General features: G+C 41.0%; 1 protein-coding gene across 4 annotated transcripts in view; it reads left to right on the top strand.

The window, feature by feature from the left end:
• The first annotated feature begins 388 nt into the window (after nucleotides 1-388).
• The window catches only part of TTLL7 (tubulin tyrosine ligase like 7), a 138,193-nt gene continuing 124,611 nt past the window's right edge, over nucleotides 389-13,970 (top strand). For 3 of the 4 annotated variants that reach the window (XR_013813747.1, XM_079776275.1, XM_079776274.1), the window contains exon 1: nucleotides 391-622. The gene's annotated coding sequence lies outside the window, so the exon portion shown is untranslated. Of the gene's footprint in view, nucleotides 623-13,970 lie in introns of all 4 variants that reach the window. The other variant, XM_079776277.1, reaches the window with a different exon arrangement.

Below are 13,970 nucleotides of genomic sequence, written 5' to 3' on the forward strand. Positions count from 1 at the left end.
GTTTTGGGGTCGGATGAGCGCCCTGAACTGGCGCCACGGGGCCCGCGGAGGCATCTTTCGCATCTCCCCGCAGGGCACCGCCCAGGGGCACCGCCCGGGCGCCGGGTTGCTAGGTCCTCTGTTTGCGGGGTTCTAGAGGAGCTCGAGCGGGACCACGGCAACCCGGGAGGGGGGTGCCCGGAAAAGCCGGAGGGCTGCCTTCAGTAAACGGCCCGGAAGAGCAGCTGCTCCCCTGCGGGTCTCCAGGGCCCCAAGTCCTGCCGGGGCAGGGGGTGCTGAGGCTTCGCCTCGTTCTGGGTGGCTCCCCACTGTCGCCGCCCCGATACGCCCCGGGTGCCAGCTCCGCCCCGCTCGTCGCGCACCCCCGGCCGCAGCCCGCGAATGGTCTGGCCCGTGGGCAGCCACCTCCCCCTTCGGAGGCGACAGCCGCTCCAGCTGCTGCGGGTCCAGCGCCGGGTCCCCGAGCCGAGCCGAGGCTGCCGCGGGCGGTGGGCGGGCGGAGGCGAGCTGCGGGCGACCAGCTCAGGTGGCGGCCGGGGCGGCCGCCCGCCGAAACCGGGACCGCAGAGGGGCCGCCTGCCGGGGGGGAGGCGAGGATCCCGGCTGGGCTTTCCGCACCCTGGTGAGTACCTGGTGTCCCGATCCTCCCCGACCCCTTTCACGTACCCTTGACCCGGAGGTCTCGGTCCCCACCCGGGGAGGACACTGCTCTGGGGACCCTGTCCCTCGCGGGAGCCGCAGAACGGGGCGCTGCTGCTGTTGGTGCTAGTGATTCAGCACCATTGGTACCCAGAGGTTTGGGCATAATGGGGGCGATGGGGGTTGAGGTCAACTGCTGTTTCTAGGCTCCAGTTGAAAGACCGGGCGGGCAGGGTCAGGTGGGGTGAACCCGGAGGCCCGGCCGGCTTGTTCTGAAATTCCATCCTTTCTCCACACCCTGGTACAAACCTCCGCGCGTTTGCCCTGCAGACTTCAAAGTGTGTCAGATTGGTGTCTTTTTCACACAAGCGAGTGAAGTCTAGGGCCATTGTGAAGACCTGTTTCTCCACTTCTTGCCCGATTGGATGTCTAATTCATGCCATCATCCACTTCATTTTACAACACATGCTCCCCCCCGCCCCCCCATGTGTGAGAAAGATGCTGTATCTAAGTTGTCGCTGTATCTAAGTTGTCTTGTATTCAGGGTGGTTTGATTGGTCCTGGCATCATAGGAGGAAAAAATTTAAAGTAGGAAATAATACTTTCAGAGCCTATGCTCATATATATATATATATATATATATATATATATATGAAATGTATATTTTAAGATATATATATTATGTAATATATATGTATATATATTATATATATGTTATATATATACATATATATGTATATATATGTGTGTATATATATATATATATTTATATATATATATATATATATATATATATAGAGAGAGAGAGAGAGAGAGAGAGAGAGAGAGAGAGACTCATTAAATCATCACAACAACCCAGAACCAAATGTAGAAAGTGAGGAGCAGGAAAGTTAAATTATGTGCTCAAGGTCACAGAACAGGAATTTGAATACAGATCTTTATGACTCTAAAGCCCATGTACCTTTCACTGTATTAAGAAGTTGTTAATCCAAGTGTACCTATACTGTATGGTCTATTAAACAGTATTAATATTCATAGGAGTGATCTCAAACAATAGCAACAACAACCTGTAAACTTCCTGTAGGTGGAATTATTGTTCTTTTATATGGGGTGGGGAACCTTTTTTCTGCCAAGGGCCATTTGGATATTTATAACATCATTCTCTGGCCCTACAAAATTATCAGTTTAAAAGTTAGCCTGCTATGTCTGGTCAAACATTTAATTAACTCACTCCTAATGTCTTGGCAGGGCCAGAAAAATGATTTCTCAGGCCTTATATGGCCTATGGGCTGGATGTTCCCCACCCCTGTTTTATATGAAAGTAAGATATGCTTTGAATTATGTGGGAAAAACCCCTATTTTCTTAGGGAGCATATGTCAAAAGGTAAGATGTGATTTTGGTGGATGCTCAAGTGTTGGAGAAATCAATCAGGAAGGTAAAAAACAACTGAGTATCGTTTTCCTTTTTAAACTTTAGGAAAACATATGCAGTAAGAACAATTATCTAGTTCTTAGGGTGTGTGACTGAACTGTTTTTGTGTGGTGTGTTACCTCATTATAAGGTGACAGATAAACCCAGACTAGTAATGTTGTTTGATTCATTACAGTTCTGTGATTTGGTATAACAGATGATAATTCCGTTTTACAGATTAGGAAACTGAAATATTGAGAAGATTCAAGATCATAAATGGTGGAATCTGAACAAGCATTGACTTTTACAAAAAAAACATGTGTGGTAGCAAAATGTAGTTCTATCTAGTGGAATTGATTTGTTTTTGCCCTGCCCTTCAGAGTAAACAATTATATGGACCTTGTGCACTCCTTCTACAAAAATAATGGTGGCTAGGTTTTCCCGTGTCCCTTGCTTGGTCATTTGACTTGCTTTCCTTTATGATTTATGTATTTTCTCTGAAGATATGCAACTCTTGTTAATGTCTCAGGAGGCAGGTTGCTATAGCACTAATGCTCATTATCTCTAAGTGCTGGGATAGTATTTAATGGCAGAGAGGAACATAGTCATCTTAGCTCATCGTTTCTAAAGTATCAAACAATTTGTATTGGGGAATTCTTTTTTAACTTAATTGGGGATATCGATAGACTAAAGCCCACTGCCTAAAGAAGGCCATAAAATGGAGTCATGAATTTACATTTTTTGTTCAGACAAGACTGTAAGAGAAGTAGGGTCTTGTGATGAGTCTTAAGTTTGATTTCTAGGAGGTCATTTCTTTTAGTTTTTTACATGGCTGTAGACTGTGTCCTGAACCTTGGTGTGAAACATCTTGTAGTCCAATCTGGTTAATCCAAAGAGGGACAGCAGCATTGGTATGAATGAGTAAGCAAAAATAAGTGCCGCTGCTATTTTTTTTTTTTAAGGAAGGTGTATGTTATAGTGGTGGAAGGTCAGCAGGATCTTTTAAAATGGAAGCAACACATTTTATTTATATACTAGAGGCCTGGTGTATGAAATTCGTGCATGGGGGGGGGGTTCCCCCTCACCCAGCCTGCACCCTCTCCAATCCGGGACCTCTTGGGGGATGTCCGACTGCCAGTTTAGGCTCAATCTGGGGATTGGGCCTAAACCGGCAGTTGGACACCCTCAACTGCCCCCCGCCACTGGCCTAGTTGCCTGTCACTGCCCCCCCTGCCAGCCCAATCACCCCCAACTGCCCCCCCCCGCCAGCCTGGTTGCCCCCAACTGCACCACCCCCCCCCAGCCTGGTTGCCCCTAACTGGCCCCCCAGCTGGCCTGGTCACCTTTTACTGCCCCCTGCTGGCCTGGTCACCCCCAACTGTCCCCCTCTTCCAGCCTGGTTGCCCCTAACTGCCCCCCCTTCTGGCCTGGTCGCCTCCAACTGCTCCCCCCTCATGGCCCCCCCCACCGGCCTGGTCACCCACGCAGCCTGCTGTTCAGTCGTTTGGTCATCCCTCACTAACCCCCCTGCCGGCCTGTTTGCCCCACTCAGCCTGCTTGTTCAGTCATTTGGTCGTCCCTCACTAATCCCTCTGCCAGCCTGGTCATAGGCAGCCGTCTTGTGAGGGCATGACGGTCAATTTGCATATTAGCATATTACCTCTTTATTATATAGGATCATTACTGAGAGTGTGAATTTAATACCAACTTTGCTTTAGAACTGCTCTCCCTATGTATTTATTTGTCAAATGACTACCTTCTGCAGACCATCTAAATTCTTGACTTCAAGGAACTTAAAATCTAGCTGGGAAGGTATTTACATACAAGTAATCAACAAAATAATTAGAATTGCCTTAATACTAGAAAAAAGGTGGTCAACAAACTTAAGTGCTACATCAACACCTTAAGAAGAAGGAGAAATAGTAGAGGCTGGGATCAGCAGAGGTTCACGAAAGTCTCCGTGGGTGGAAGTGAATTAAATAACTGAGAGATGGGGAGGATTTTGATAGTCAAAGAAAAAGCCAGAGAAGACGTTCAGCTGAGAAGTGCACATATACTGTTTGGAGAACCTTGAATATCTGACAGTGAAATCTGCTCCTTACCTGGTAGTCATAGGGAACTAGTGTATGTTTCTAAGCAGGCCAAATTTATCTTTGACTGGTCTTGCTCACATTCTCCATATTCTTTGCTCCAAGTGTCCTTCAGAAAATGGTATATTTTCTGGATACTGATAGTAAAAGGATTAGTTTTCAATTAAACCAAGAAAAAGTTTTTTATGCAAGTAAAACTTTTTCAAAGAAGTTTGCTTTTTGAAAAGCTTCCCCTCTCTATTATAGAATTATGGACAATTTGGAAATTTTAAGAATATATGAAGGGAAGAAATCACTATAATCTTACTAACTAAATACAACTACTATTAATATTTTGATGTGTTTTCCATGCATAATTTTAATCATGCTATGCATATTACTTTTTATATATTTTTTACTTTAAAATTTATAATATTAATTTTCACTTAATTATAATTGGACAGTGAACATTTAAAATGCCTACATTGTTTTCCATGAGGTCGATGTACCATAATTTTCTAATCTTTCCTCATGCTCACTATATTATTGATAATAATAAATAACATTGTGATGAGCACCTTTGTTGGTAAGTTCTGTATTTTTGAAATCAGTTCTTTTTAAAAAAAAATATTTTATTGATTTTTTACAGAGAAGAAGGGAGAGGGATAGAGAACTAGAAACATCAATGAGAGAGAAACATCGATCAGCTGCCTCCTGCACACTCCCCACTGGGTATGTGCCCGCAACCAAGGTACATGCCTTTGACCGGAATTGAACCTTGAGTCCGCAGGCTGACGCTCTATCCACTGAGCCAAACCGGTTAGGGCCAAAATCAGTTCTTAAGATAAAGTCTCAGAAATAAAATGTGTGTGTTAAAAAAGTCTGACTTCTTAATTTGACTCTTTAAAAATTGAGATATAATGGACATATAACATTATGGTAGTTTAAGGTGTGAAACTGAGTGAGTCATAAGGATGTCTGTAGCCACCTGTGTGCACAGTAGGTCAATGAGAACTGACACCGGGCTTTGTCCTGGAGAAAGAGTGGCTATCCTATATAATAAAAGCCTAATATGTTAAGTGACCAACCATTAGTTCGACCGTTCGGCCAGTCACTATGACGCGCACTGACCACCTGGGGAGCAGATGCTCTGACCGGTAGGTTAGCTTGCTGCTGGGGTCCAGCCGATCTGGACTGGGTGAGTTGAGCTGGACATGCCCTGGATGAAGCCATGCACCAGGCCTCTAGTTTTATTATGAATGTTGCCACCCAGGAGAACAGGAAGCTAGTGCTCAAAAACCTGAACTCCTTGAAAGTTTACAGACAAGAGCAAGTTTTTAGAGCAAAATTCATGAGTGATCGTGAGGAATGGGTCCAGGGTTGAGGGCTATGTTGATTGGTCAGTTCTTATGCAAGCTTCTGCAATCTGATTTATTCAGCACTTGGTGGCATCCAATCCAGGTCTACCTGACTATGGCTAGATGGTTTCTAACAGAAAGAGAAGTCTGTGACACATCTTGGGATTGCAAGTTAGTGACACCGTTTTAAGAGCAGAAAGAAAACAAAAAACAAAAACAGAGCTATTTCATGCTTAACAGGCTACATTCTTCTCTTATCTTAAGCAGAGTATGCCTTCTAAAACTTGCTATATAGGCAGGCCAACAGGCCCTAGGACATGACTGCATTCCAGTGCAGCTCTGGCTCTTAAAAGGACACATTTAATAATTTTCATTAAAAGCTAAATTCTGATATATCTAGTCTGTTATGATTTGCTATCTGAGTCAGGTGTACAAAATAATTATTTGATATTTGTATACATTGTGAAATGATCACCACAATCAGTCTAGTTAACATTTATTACTACACATAGTTGCAAAATAAATTTTTTTCTTATGATGTTTATTCAAGTTTTGAAACTCTGCTGGATTCTGTATGTTCTCTTTGGAACATTTGCATATTAAGTCTAGGGTATTTGCATATCCATAATAACTCCCAATCTTCTCAATGGCTCCTCATATTATACTCTTTCAGGCCACCTCTTTTGACTGGAAGACTGGTTAAATCCTGGGGACTGGGAAAAAGGCAGGCAGTTAGGGACACTGAGGGAAAAGATATAAATAAAGTTGGAGGACAGGTTTGGTGAGAGTGACCAAGAGTTTATAGCTAGAGAAGGGTCATATGTGATAGACTATTTTCTGGTCCTAATGTTGTACCAGGTATTTGTGGACTTTAACGCCCCATTCCTGAAATATCTATCTCTTTAAAACTTCAGCTTGTTCCATCCTTCTGTCTCAGATTCCCAGGTCTCCAGCTTTAGTATCCTGCCAATGCAAAGCCTATGGATTCACTCTTGCACTCCGATTTGGAGAATGCACATAGGTGAGGGCAGGAGTTCCAGATTCCCCAGTTATCAGCTGAAGCCCTGGTTACAAGGTACAAGAGTGTGGTGGACAATGAAGACACCCCCACCCCCATCCCCGGCTTGGCCCCTTCCCATTGCACATTGCCAGAGATGGCCTCTGAGAACAGCAGGCCAGTGGCTCAGTGGTTGAGCGTCGACCTATGAACCAGGAAGTCGAGGTTCCACTCCTGGTCAGGGCATGTGTACAGGTTGCTGGCTCAATCCCCAGTAGGGGACCTGCAGGAGGCAGCCAATCAATGGTTCTCTCATCATTGATGTTTCTCTCTCTCTCCCCCTCTTCCTTCCTCTCTGAAATCAATAAAGATATATTAAAAAAAAAGAAAAAGAACCGCAGTCCACCTGAGCTTCCTCCTGGTCCCACCCCCACCCTCATTGAGGCCATTAACTGTGAGGCTAGGTAGAAGGGGAGCCAGGTGATATGAATGTGTCTTGAGGGCATAAGGAGGGAGCAGAGAGGCAGGTTCTTAGAATATTCTATCAGTCCTGGGAAAGCTGAAAGGAAGCAGTGAAAACAAGCATCACAGCATAAACCCAAAAAGAGACCCCCCCTTTTCAGGACCTGACAGGTGATTTCTGGTAGAAGCAGGATATTGAGGTAAGTAGAGTATTTTGGGCAGAATTTGTCCTGGACTTAGTTGGGACTATTATTTAAAAGAGTTTGCTTAAGCTTGTAGAAGTGGGTAAATCTATTTCTATTCCTCTGTCAGAGTTGAACTGGACTTCGACAACAGTTTCCCCAGGCTTGAGTTAAAGTTAAAAACTTAAATTTAAATAGGCTTGCCTATTTATTCTCCACTACCCCTTATATCTTGTTCCCATCTGACATTTCTTTGCTAACATGCTCATATAGTACATAAAGCAGTTGGCAAAGCCAAGGTGTTGGGATTGTTTAGCCTCTGGGAATGTGAATGATAAATATATATTTCTCTTTCATTTTTTACTTGCAAGCAAGTGGTTAGCCTCTGTTTCTTTGACTCCTTTGAAAGCTTAGAGGTAGGTGGTCATGTGGTCACTGGGTATGCCGAATTACCCACATTTGTTATTTTTCTGAATTGGTTGTGGCACCCAAGCTTTCAAACTTCTTATTTTTGTTCCTCTGCCTATCTGTGTTAAATGGAACATTCTTTGACCAAGGATTATTGTGAACATTTCTCTATTTTTGAAAGGCTGAACTGATGCCACAACTAATCAACAAGATGACCATTGCTTGTTTTTATAAAAATTCTCCTCTCTCTCCATTAGTGTATTTGCAGTCAAATAGATTTTTTTAAAGTAAATTGAGCATTTGTAGATTTGGAAGATGGATCAGCAGTAATTCAGGCAGCAGCTTCAAAACTATTTCAATGTTTTCCGTTGGCTTAGATTTTTAGAGTTGCTTAGGTAAATAAAGTTGGAGGTTTGGTGAGAGTGACCAAGGTAGTACTATAAGGTAGGACTATATTTCTTTAGTAAGAGAAGTGGCCCCACTTAAAATTTATGTGTGTAAAATTGCTATATTTGGTGTGGTCCTAATGCTAGGTTTGACTGGCTTTGTGATATGAGTGGTTATATGGGAGTATTGATAGGGAAATTAGCAACTGTGGATTTAATTTGAATCATTGCATTGGATGGGAAAAATTTCATGTGTAATTTTATCATCAATAGTATTTAAAATCTATTTCTTCAAGGTCCTTAATAAATAAAATGTGTAAGGATGTGTGACATTCATAATGGTTGCTAGAAAAACCAGGACAATAATTTTAGTACACGTCTCAATTTATATTTAGAGTCAGTCAGTCTGCAGTTACCCAACAAATATGTGCTAGCTACTCTGTGGAGGGGAAGGATAGGAATTGAAAACTTTCCATAATCAGCTTACTGTACAAGAAACCAAGATGGGGCATTTCATTTAGCTTTAGGTTTGATGACATCCAAGATTATAATATTTAATTACTTAGCATCTCCTAATCTAGAATCCTAAAGATTGGCAGATATGATTTCTTTTCTCCATTTTAGCAGTGTGAAAAAGGAGAGGAGGGAAAAAGAAGACAGGCAAGATTCACCTGAAGAATCACGTAGAAATTGGTCTGCAGCTGCCCCTTTTAGAAACTAATTTTGACACTAGAAGCTAGTATTTACTATTATATGTAAACAAGAGGATAATCTTCATTAGTTTGTTGGATCATTTTGAATGTTTTATTTCTTAAGGGAATTTGAGAGAAAAATAACTTGTTGAACTTATTGAATATTTTTTCCTAACCTCTGACACCTACTTTTAGTTCACATCTGCTTCCCCTTGGCCCACACACACATTTCAACTCATTATTTTTGGAAAATCGAAACAAGGTATTTCTAGTACTTGCTGCAAAAAACTAAAGGAAAGTAGACTCTTTAAATATTAAGGAAAGTTTGAAGGGAGGGATCAGTGCTTCTTAAACTCAAGCAGACTATGTGGAAAAGCTTTTTCACTTGTCAAAAACCAGTGCAAATGAGCATTTTTGGTAGTAAAAAAAGTTTTCTGCTACATATGTTAGGAGGGTTGTCATTTTGGAATAGGAGGCATTTTCTCTTTTAAAAATTTTATCTTGGGTACATATGTCAAGAGCTATTTTCATCCTTGACTAAGGAATTAAAAATTAAATCTGTTCTTCATTAGATGTAGAGTCTGTTTTTAGAATCCATAAGGAACCGGAATAATAAATACAGCATGGAGTGAAGTTCCTAAACTGTAGCTTCCATTAGGAACAAAATTAAGCACATACACTCAGAAATATCTATGAATATAAAGATTTAGATTCCCAAGTAAAATTACCTAATAGTAGTCCAGGAGTTTTTCTGTCCTTGATATAACTATATATTCTGATAATATGAAAATGATTATCATGTTTTATGGAAGAAAACATAGTGACTTTTTCTTTCAAAGTTGTATAGCAATGTTGTGACTTATTTAATTATTTGGGTAATTTCTGGCATTTTGTAGGCATTCCACAAATGCAACTTTTTCTTCCAGTTAATATTTTGTAGCATTTTTAATATGTAATTTTTTATTGTGATAAAGAAATATAACATGAAATTTATAATGTTAGCCATTTTTAAGCTTAATGTTAAATATATTCACATTGTTGTGAAACACGCCTGTAGAACTTCCAGATTTTGCAAATCTGAAGCTTTATATCTGTTAAACACCAACTCCCCCTTCCCTAACCCTCAAGTCCCTGGCATGACCATTCTGCTTTCTGTTTCTATTAATTTGATAACTTTAGATAGCTCATATAAATAGAATGATATAGTATTTGTCTTTGTGACCGTTTTTTTAAAATTATATTTTTATTTATTTGAGAGAGAAAGGAAGAGGGAGAGAAAGATAGAAACATCAATTATGAGAGAGAATCATTGATCGGCTGCTTTCTGCACACCCCCCCACTGAGGATTAAGCCTACAACCCAGGCATGTGTCCTTGACTGGAATCGAACCCAGAACCCTTCAGTCCACAGGCCAATGCTTTATCCACTGAGCCAAATCAGCTAGGGTGTGACTGGTTTATTTCATTTCATTTCATATGATGTCCTAATGGTTCATTCATGTTGTAGCATATAACATGATTTCCTTCCTTTTTAAAGCTAAATAATATTCCATTGTGTGTATATACCATATTTTGTTTTTCCATTCATCTGCTTATACATTTGGGTTGCTTCTACCTCTTTGCTATTGAGAATAGTGCACTATGAGCATAGCTGTGAAAATCTCTCTCTGACACCCTGCTTTCTATTCTTTTGGATATATATACCTCAAAGTGGGATTATTGGATAATATGGTAGTTCTATTTTTAATTATTTGGGAAACCTCCATACTGTTTTCCATAGTGATTGCATGTACCATTTTACCATTTTACCAACAATACTCAAGGGTTCTAATTTCTTTGGCCTCACCATCACGTATTGATTGATTGGCTGATAGTTGCCATCTTGATAGATGTGAGGTGATATCTCATTGTGGTTTTGATGTGTATTTCTCTGATGATTACTAATGCTGAGCATCTTTTCAAGTGCCTATTGGCTGTTTGTATACCATCTTTGGAGAAATGTCTATTCAAGTTCTTTGCCCATTTTTTCATCTGGTTATGTGATTTTTTGTTGTTGATTTGTTGGCATCTTTTTATATATTCTGGATATTAACCCCTTATCAGATATATGATTTTCTTCCATTCCATACAATTTTTCATTCTATTGTGTCCTTTGACATAAAAAACTTTTGTTGCCTATATACCATTATTTTTTAGCAGCTAATAAATGTATTTACAGAATTGTTTCAAGTTGTGTTCATTCTTTTTCTTTTTATTCTTTAAAGTCCACAAGATTATTTTTGAGACTATCTATATATATAAAAGGCTAAATGTCCGTCCATCTGAGCACCAGGGCAGATGCTCAATGCAGGAGCTGCCATGATGCTCACTGGCCATCTATACTAATAAGAAGGTAATATGCTAATTAGACCATGGATGTCCTTCTGGACAAAGCCATGGTGGCAGGGCCAAGACAGAGATAGTTAGGGGCAATTAGGCTAGGAGGGGAGGGCAGTTAGGGGTGATCAGGCCAGCGGGGGGGGGGGCAAGTTGGGGGTGAGCAGGCTGGCAACGGGGGGCATTTGGGGGCAAGAAGGCCGGCAGGGTGGGCAGTTGGGGGAAAGCAGGCTGGCAGGCAAAATGGTTAGGGGGGATCAGGCAGGCAGGCAGGTGAGTGGTTAGGAGCCAGCGGTCCTGGATTGCGGCAGTCGGACATCCCCCGAGGGGTCCCAGATTGGAGAGGGTGCAGGCCGGGCTGAGGGACACCTGCCTCGTGCACGAATTTCATGCACTGGGCCACTAGTTTAAAAATAAATGGCACCACTGACTTGGTGCCGACAAATCAACACTTCGCTTCCCCCAAGTGAACACAGGCCCTGCCACCACCCCAGAGTGACACCCCATCAAATTGCAGCCAATGCTGCCAAGACCCCATGGTGCAAAATGCAGCACACAACCCAGCCCAGCCCAGAAACTGTCACTGTGGGCGCCGGGTAATGACATCACATAGCAACGCCTGGCTTCCTCTCCCTAGAGACTAGCCTCTTTGGAATTTCTTCAGCCCAGGAACCCAACTTGCTTTGCAGCTAGGTGCAAACATTTTATAGTTTAACCAAATGTTTGTGAAGCGTTTTCCCGTGCCTCATCTCATTTGATCCTCACATAAGTCCTGGAGTATGTAGGTAGAAGACTCGGTAGAATGCTATTTTCTTTTCATTAGCCAGAAAATAGAGATTTAGAAAGTTAGAAACTTGACCCCACTGAAAAGAAGTAAGAAATGCTGGAACTTGAAAATGACTTCAGGTTTTCTCACTGCGTAGAATATAGTCAAACACTGCTACAGTTAAATATTTTACCCTTTGTTCTCCCTGCGTGATCTACAATAATAATCTACTTGGTGTTGATATTTACTGCTGTGTTGCTGACAATTACCTGAAAGAGAAGTTGGGATGCTTCACTGGGCTGGAAAAAGTTTAGCTAAATCAGAAAGTAGGTCTAATTAAGCAAGTTTATCTATATACTAGCTGTAGGTTTTTTGTAGATATTCTTTGTTAGATTGATGATGTGTTCCCTCTCTTCCTACTGTATATCAAGTTCCAGTCTGGTGCACGAAAATTTGTGCACTAGGCGGGGGTGGGGGGGTGGGGGTTCCCTCAGCCTGGCCTGCCCCCTCTCACAGTCCAGGAGCCCTCAGGAGATGTTCTACTGATGGCTTAGGCCTGCTCCCCTAAGCCACAGTCTGGCCTCCCTCTGTGGGAGGCAACCTGGCCGATCAGGAGAAGGCACCGCCCCCATCACCCTGCTGCTGCTGCTGCTGCTGCTGCTGCTGCTGCTGCTGCTGCCGCTGCCTCCCACCACAACTGCCTGCTCTCAGCCCTCACAGTTGTCGCGCCATGGCTTTGTCTGGAAGGACGTCTGGAAGGATGTTTGGCTGTCTGGTCTAATTAGCATATTATTCTTTTATTATTATAGATATAAAAGGCTAAGTTGACTTGCGCATGCACAATGCATATAAAGCTCTCACTGGTGCCAATCACATGTGTGTGTTTTGATATGTCATTTGTGAAGTTGATTGACACTTCTATTATAATGAAAGGGTGAATAATGATATTAAAATATTTCTTCTAATCAATTTCCTTTCAATGTGCATGAATCCGTGCACTGGGACACTAGTGTAATTATAATGAACAAGAGGCCTGAAGCATGAAATTCATGCAAGGGGCCCAGCCCTCGCAATCCCGGCTGCCTTGGCCCTCGTAGCCCTGGCTTCGTCCGGAAGGTCGTCCGGATGGTCGTCCTTCTGTTTGATCTAATTAGCATAGTATCTCTTTATTATATAGGATGGTGTAATTACTTTAACAAATTCAACTTAATTTTGATTGACTTTTTTTTTTTGGAAGGCCTATTTTTTAAACTTTTCACTGTAGAATTTTGTTACTATAATTTAACTTTGTCTTAATAGGGATTGTTTTAAACCTACATATCAATTTAGAGAGAATTAACTTCTTTACTATGTTGATTTTTCCAATCTGTGAAAATGGTATATTTCTACATGTATTTAGGTCTTCCTTGATTTCTTTTATCATCATTTTGTAATTTTCATTATAGGTATCTTATACTTCATTTTCTTTTGAGCAACTGTAAGTGATACTGCATTTTAAATTTATGTTTCCATTTATTTGTTATCATTATATAGAAGTGCAATTAGTTTTTGTGTGTTGATGTTGTATCCTGAAACCTTACTGAATTCACATTTGGATCAAAGATTATAGATACTTTTAGCTTTTCTAAAAAATACAGACAATAATGTCATCTGAAATTTTTCTTTAATTTTTCTTGCCTTATAGCAATAGTTAGAACTTCTAGTATTGTTCCAAACAAGAATGGTGAGAGTGGACATCCTTGCCTTGTTTCCAGTCTTAGAAGAAGAAGATTATTCTGTATTTTACTGTTAAGTACGATGCTAGCTGTAGGTTTTTTGTAGATATTCTTTAGTAGATTGATGAGGTGTTCCCTCTCTTCCTACTGTATTGATACTTTTTATCTTGAATGGATGGTAAATTACATTAAATGCTTTTTATGCATTAGTTGATATGGTTAGGTGATTTTTTATTAGCCCATTGTGCATTGATACATTTTTGAATAGTGAAATCAGCCTTGCACAGATGGAATAAATCCCATCTAATCATATATATATGTATCCCATCTATACATATATATATATGAGAAATCAAGGAAGACCTAAGTGATGTATGATATATATATATATATATATATATATATATATATACACACACACTAACATATATATACTAATATATATATATATATATCATATATCATTGCATTTAATTTGCTAAAGATTTTTGCATTTACATTCATGAGATA

Source organism: Cnephaeus nilssonii (genome assembly GCF_951640355.1).
Source record: "Cnephaeus nilssonii genome assembly, chromosome: 7".
NCBI classification, from domain to species: Eukaryota; Metazoa; Chordata; class Mammalia; order Chiroptera; family Vespertilionidae; genus Cnephaeus; species Cnephaeus nilssonii.